Source organism: Cynoglossus semilaevis, chromosome W, assembly GCF_000523025.1.
Source record: "Cynoglossus semilaevis isolate Cse_v1.0 chromosome W, Cse_v1.0, whole genome shotgun sequence".
Lineage (NCBI taxonomy): Eukaryota > Metazoa > Chordata > Actinopteri > Pleuronectiformes > Cynoglossidae > Cynoglossus > Cynoglossus semilaevis.
The window spans coordinates 6,742,358-6,749,016 of NC_024327.1; the positions used below are offsets into that span (position 1 = coordinate 6,742,358).

The following is a 6,659-nucleotide window of genomic DNA, read 5'->3' on the forward strand; positions in this document are numbered from 1 at the left end:
CAATATGCGTACTTAAACTGTCCCTAAGTTTAAACAGCACTTAACATTACTACAGATTAACTAAGATTAACTTCACTGTAGTGAACGTCTGCTCGTATTGAGAGGGTAGTGGAAAGTCCGCACTTCTTGGGTCCTTGCCAGAGCTGGGGACGTCCGTCTGGTTCCACTGTGTGCAGAGTCCTCTTTGTTCAGAAAGTCCGTTTCGGGAGGAAAAGTCTCAGACTGTCGATGTGCCGGTTCACACGATTACCGTTAGAAGGAATCCTGTCGCTTCTAAACTTTTCAATAACTGCTTTGGTCGCAGCGCTACGTTACTTGTGTAACTTATTACCGGTTAACTCAGTTAAGAAAAAGATGCTACTAGAGCATTTATCACCGTGGGCAATGGTGTCTACAAAAGCGCGTTGATTCTTAGTCTTCTGTGACGAGCAGGTTTCTCGAGCAGGACGAGAGTGAATTTGGGGCTGATCCCCCAATTTAAAGGTTGCTTTAAAGGTTACTGATCGTGACGTATGTGGATTTACCGGAAGCAGTGGAATTATGGGAGTTAGAGTCCTTGAAAGGACTGTTGTAGTACCTACGGAAATGTTTAATTTAAAATAATATATTTATTATTATTATTATTGTTGTTGTTGTTGTTGTTATTTATGCACGACCATTCATAAATATAACAATTTAGCATTGTGTACCTATGAGCCTGCGTTCAATAGTTTGTGTTTTGTCTGCATATCAGTTCACAGAGGAAAAGCTGGGTCAAGCAGAGAAGACAGAGCTGGATGCTAATTTTGAGAACCTGATAATCCGTGCAGACTGCACCAAGCACTGGACTGAAAAACTCTACAGACAGACTGAGGTTCTCCTGCAACCTAACCCAAGAATGAGACAGACACAGTTAAATGTCCTGTAATTACATGTTGGTAGGTAGGTGAACCATGAAGAAATTAAATTAAATATATGTTTTTAATTACGTGTGCACATGTGTCTATACTATATATATACAATTATAAATGTATGTATATGTCCAAGGGTAAGTCAGAAAGTTCTAAGACAGATTTAAAGAACTAAACCTCATTAACACACAGCTTTAGTCTTTAAGAGTTCTTTGTGCTGGTAGAGCTTTGTGCATTTTATTTCAAATTAGATTTTTCAATCTTAACAAATAAACAATTCTAAAATCAGAATCATTGGAAAAATTAAACTTATTATTTGAACAGAAACCTTATAAGATTGTTGAAGCTTTACAGGTTTGGGCCTAGATTTTCTTTTTCAGACACAATGAACATATGAAAGGTATTCAAAAAAAGAAAAAAAAAACACTCGTCCACAGACAAACATTAAACTAGCCAGTAAGATATACAACTAAAATGTTAGTCTAAAGAAAACCAAACTAACCAGAAAAACTGGATAATGACAAAAATAAGACAGAGCACAACCACTTATCCACTGGCTGGAGTGACAAATAACTGAGCTGCTCCAAAATTTGAGACAGTTTCACTTGGGACATCATACTACTGCTGCAGTCTCATTGAGGCATAATGGCACTGAGTACACTCAAAGCTGTCTACAGCCCTACAGCTGATAAGGGATATGTCAATCATCTGAGAGTACCTGAAGTTGGGGAGAGGGAGAGAGTCCAAACACACTACCACCACATAAACAAAACACACAACAAAGATACGCAAATATACAACAAAGCAGAAATAAATAGGCAACAAGCACGTTGGTTCTTCAATAGAGGAATTTGATGATGGAACAAATGTTTGCAGAAGTGAAGGGAGGATAGCAAAGAATGGAAATGTATTTTCACTTTGTCTTAGTACTTTTTGACTAACCTCTGTAAATGCAATTCACAGAGAGATGGATTTGGCCATTCGTCTTATAACTTTGGTTTTATTACACAAAATTCATGTTGTTATGGTATGACCCTGTCAAAATTAAGACAGCACTTCAGTAACTTGCTGACAGCCTATATGTCAACAACAAATAAACTCAGTAATAACATGCAAAATGAGTCATATTACCATCCACTGATACATTGTAAACTAGTGTGACACACAAAGTAAAGACACAGGAAAGTGTCACCCCCTTTGCATAAACAGCAGTGGCAGGAAGACTCAGTTAATGTCAGATACATTTCCTCAGACCGTGGGGTTTTGCAAACAATATATGTTATAACTGTCAACCATAACAATATTCTGTTTTAAAATGGCAATTAAACAACTCTTGTGACAACTCCTTAATAAATGCAGGTGTTCCCCTGATTAACTGTTGAAATTAACCAATTACCAAGGCAGTTACTTAATACAAAAAGGCACACACTGCCCTCAACTGATCAAATACAAGAACAAAGCTCTTTATTTAAAATAGACAGCAATTAGTTTTAAATGTTAAAATATTTGTAGTAATTTGGGGTGTCATGCAGGACAAAGGTGAGCTCTAACATGTGATTTTTTGATTCTCCATGCTACAGTTGATCACAGTGGTGAGTATTCTGCCTCTCAATTTCAGTGACCTGCTGTAGAAACCTATCATGCCTTCAGATGCCCTGGCAAATTATTCATAAACTAAGTGAAACAAGATCTGTGCTGACCGTGAGCCGTATGTTAGAAGGGAACAAAGTTGTTTACAGTACGAGTTGTGGTTTCTAGGTGAAGCCACAACTCAATGTAGACAGAGCTACTGTTGTTAAGAAAGTTGCTGAATTTCTATACAAGTCTATGTTGTGTCAAGTCTAGGTCTAAGTGGCGCTACTTCTGACCTTATTGTACTTAGTGTCTTTCCACCATCACCATTTCCACTGATTCAGCATCACGTTGCAAAAAGTCTTTAAAAAAAATTGCAATCACAAAATAGACAATTATGTAACAAGGCCAGCCAGCACAGACGTTGACTAATTTCCATTGACTTGCATAAAAAAAATAGTTACTTTCAAAACCATCAATCTTCATATGGGGTTTTCCCAGGGGGTCACTGTGGGCTGTAGATTGCTCTGCCTAGTTCTTATAAACACATTCTATGAAGATGATAAAAAATATACATTTTACTACACATCTGCTATTTTACTGCTGTCTGGCTACCTAACCTATAGTTACAGCTATTCCTGGCACATAGATAATTAAGTTAGTTTATGCTAAATGCATCAGGCCATCACAAGATGCTGTTATTACTTTCAAGACGGTATTTTTCAACTCTTCTTTAAAGTCTGCATCTTGACGATCAAGTTTTCTGTCCATATTCTAATGCAACCACACATAAGTAGAACAAGAAAACCTGATGTGCCGCCAGGCTGCTTGCTAAAGTACCATTCAGCAGAGTTCATACTGGAGGTTACATGCTCTTTGGAGAAGAATTAATGTCTATTATTGAACATGGACAGAAAACTACTTTATCATTTTGAAAGTACATTGTTAACTCCAGAGGGAAATGATGGGTTATTCTCTAGATCTTCTCCAACATGATGTCAGAGGGAAACTGATCCTCATGACACCATCCTGTTGGTGTGCAGTGCTTGTCTCCTGTGTGTGCAAACTGTATGAACTGTACCTGGAAATACACCAGGGTTATAGGGTGTGTGTTGCCTTTTGTTTTTGCACAAGTTCAAAGCAAGTGATTTCTAAGAATTTGTGAAGGCAATGTGGGTTATGACCATTAAGTCTGAAGACTTACACATTCTCAGGACCTATCCTATGACTTCAACTACTACAACTTATTATTGCTTTAAAGCACTTGTGGAAAACGTGTTTTCTCTAAGTGATGCCATTCAGGCTGGAGTATATCGTGTTCATCATTTATCCTTCACAGTAGATATTAGACTTGGGTGATGCTGTTATTTTAAAAGATTTCTGAAAGAATGAACATTACAAATTTTATTCGGGAGCTATTACTCTTTACTACGAGAGCCAGTAAGCAGGATTGTCAAGCTCTACACTTGTGGCCAACATTTAAAACATTTCTAGGATAGTCAAGTAGAGATGAAGAATTTGAACAAGACTACAACAGACTTTTTTCAGTGATACATAAAATACATAAGAAAATGAAATTCAAAATATTAACATCAAGCAAAATAAGAATATTGTTAGACAAAAAATATTGGATTTGTCTCAAAATAAAAATGTAGTTTACACTCACTGTCTTTCGATTAGAATTAAAGTTTGAGAAGTAGAATTGTGAGTTACCTGCCACGTATACTGTATTTTCCGGACTATAAGTCGCTCTGGAGTATAGGTCGCACCAGCCAAAAAATGCATAATAAAGAAGAAAGATCAGCTGAGTATAAGTCACAAACCCAGCCAAAGATGAAAAAAAAAGGTGCGACTTACAGTCCGGAAAATACGGCATGTTACTAATACAAAATATTCCGTGTTCCTGTGTGAACTAGTTGGCAAGTTTTAATGCTGTACGTCAGGATGATGGATCAAGACTTTCTTAATGAATTTATGAGAGATGGTGACATAACCACAAAATGCTGTATGTCCAGGACGTCTTAAACCAAGGATCCCCTGTATATCAGGGAAAACTGTAAGGGCAGAGAATGATGGGCATTACCAACCCTTGCTAGTAATCCTAATAGATGTCTTATTCTTGTCCTTGTGAAAGTGTTCCGTTAAACCAAAAGGTTAAAAATGTATCACAAACAAAACTTCCAGTGTAATGTGATGATAGATATGGATGATGTCTTGATGGGTTTGATATAACGTTACAGGGAATTGTCATGGAATGTGTCATTGCTCACACCTTTATTGTATCAACACAGGCTCACTACACCTGCCACTAACCACGGGTTGCAGATACCAACCTGCCGTTTGTCAACTTCTTGTTGGTTGTGAGTCTACTTTGAGTCGACATGAGGATTTAGAAATTTGAAAATTTGCAGCTTGATAAACACAAGATGTTGAGTTATCTTAGTATCTTATTCATGTTGATGTCTTTGTTTATGTTTTATTACAAGCTATTTTAAGTTAATGTCAAAATAAAGCTAGGTATCAGGGTGGGGTTAATATTTTTGTATCATTGGAAAGATTGACAGATTGGCTCCGGTGTCAGGAAATCCCTGCCCTGTATATGTATCATGACACAGGATCAACACCTGTCACGTTTGTTCATTCGGAAATCAAAATACCACACACAGTAAATTTGTGTTTACTGATTTCTGTGTAGCCGTCAAATGACAGCTACACAGAAATCAGCAAACACATGCTATTTTCATTGCCCAGCTGATTTGCTCTGGTTGATCTTTCTCTGCAGGTGCCAGAATTGAAGAGTTTCTCTATGAGAAGTTAGACAGGAAGGCACCGTCCAGAATTACCAATGGAGAATTGCTGGGTCAATACATGCAGGATGCAGCAAAGAAATTTGGTGCAGTCAGTCCTTATGGTGAGCAAAACTGGGATGGTGGCTCTGGGGGGTTGCAGAATCATAATGTGTTTATATTTTCCCAGGAAATGCACTAATTATTGTTGGAGATTGTGAAAAAAGATTAGGTGCAGCCGAAAGAGATTTCCTCCAAACATCGACCATGAGCTTTCTCACCCCACTAAGACATTTTCTAGAAGGAGACTTGAAGACCATCTCAGTGAGTCAAAATATTAACACATTCACGGCAGCCTATTTCTACAGATAATAAAGAATGGATGAAGAAACTAGTCCCTAGACTGTGTCAGCAGTATTATTTGTCCTACACAACAGACATAAGTCGGACTAAGAATATATTACTGTACATCCAAAAACTAAAGAAGTAACATTTTAATGCACACATGTGAAACTCAGGCCCATGGGCCAAATCTGGCCCATGGTGTAATTATATTTGGCCCGCAAGATCATATCAAATGTGTACTAGAGTTGGCCCGCCAGTATATAGCCCCTATATACTGGCAGGATTTGTAGTATTGGTGATGTATGCGCTATGTTATAGCACATACATTTTGTTTTTGTTTGCCTAAAAAAAAAAAAATAATTAAAAAGGAACTTCAAAGGCTCAAGATAAAGAGACATAATAAGAAACTAATACCACTGATGTGTGTTTTATTTCAAATTTAGTTTCTCATGTGCTTATAATATTAAGCTTTGGTTGTTCCAGATTCAATGTTTATGCAAAACTAAAGTTTGTTTTCATATGAAAAAAATCAATTCATTACATATCTGAAGAGAAGGGAAAACATGCACAATTCCAGTCAATTTTTCAATGAATATTAAGTTTGGCCCATGACTTTGTCCCAGTTTTTAATTTTGGTCCACTGTGAATTTGAGTTTGACACCCCTGTTTTAACGGAACATTGTTAACATATATTTTGGTGTTTGTGAAAAAGGTCTTGTCTGGCGGTTGTTTACTTTTCTTTTCTTCCATTATCAGCAAGAACGATGAGAACGCCTCCTGGAGAACCTGCGTCTGAACATGGATGCCTGTAAAACACGTCTGAAAAAGGCAGAGATGGCAGAGGCGAAAGCTGCAATAAGTCTTTAATTTAACTTCCAAAGCTATAAACCCGGTGGCGCATTGGCCCAGAGGCAATGTCTTTGTCATTGGTGTGGGTTGGTACGGTGCTGTAGGTGCAATGGGTCGAGTGCTGCTTAGAAGCACTCGGTGTTATCAACCAGTCTCAAATTGACAACACAGCCAGTCTCATTAAAGTTAGCTTTAATTATTAATTTAACTTATTAAT

General features: G+C 37.5%; 1 pseudogene; it reads left to right on the top strand.

Annotated features, from left to right (window-relative positions):
• Nucleotides 1-691: 691 nt before the first annotated feature.
• Nucleotides 692-6,509, top strand: LOC103397065 (endophilin-B2-like; annotated as a pseudogene).
• The last annotated feature ends 150 nt before the right edge of the window (nucleotides 6,510-6,659 follow it).